We start from the raw sequence: 569 nt of genomic DNA on the forward strand, positions 1-569 counted from the left end.
TAAGGAAAGGCTTATCTATAGAAGGAAATTTTCTTTGTTGGTTACCAGGGGTAGGAGGGGAAGGGAGGGAACACTGTTAGATAGATAAAGTATTGATTTGGGTGAAGAGAAGGGCAATGTACCCAGTGTGAGTGACCAATATGGCACCATTGAGGATGAGAAAGACATAGAGAGGTACAGACAACAAATGAACCCTTTTGTCCATACAGTACTATGTTGTCAGTGAAGGCAAACATGGGTGGATAGATGGGTGGACAGGCTGAATGATTAGGTATGTCTATGAAATGGGGAGTGTATCCAAGAACATATATAGGGTTGCCAGACAATGGTCCTATGAGTTTATGTGAATGATTAGAATTCCCAGGTGTATAGTAGAGCTGACAAGGGGAAGGTTGTGGTCAAGACTTGGTCACAGCCAGCTACCCAGAGGGACCAAGTAGTTGAACCTGTGGATTGGGAACATAGTCTCAGGGGACATCAAGGTCAATCAGCATAACATACTATACAAAACATTGTTCCACCTCCTACTTTGGTGAGTAGCGACTGGGATCTTAAAAGCTAGCAAGCTG

This window comes from Orycteropus afer, unplaced genomic scaffold (assembly GCF_000298275.1).
Source record: "Orycteropus afer afer isolate SDZICR_OR568_19922 unplaced genomic scaffold, OryAfe1.0 scaffold01044, whole genome shotgun sequence".
Classification (NCBI taxonomy): Eukaryota; Metazoa; Chordata; class Mammalia; order Tubulidentata; family Orycteropodidae; genus Orycteropus; species Orycteropus afer.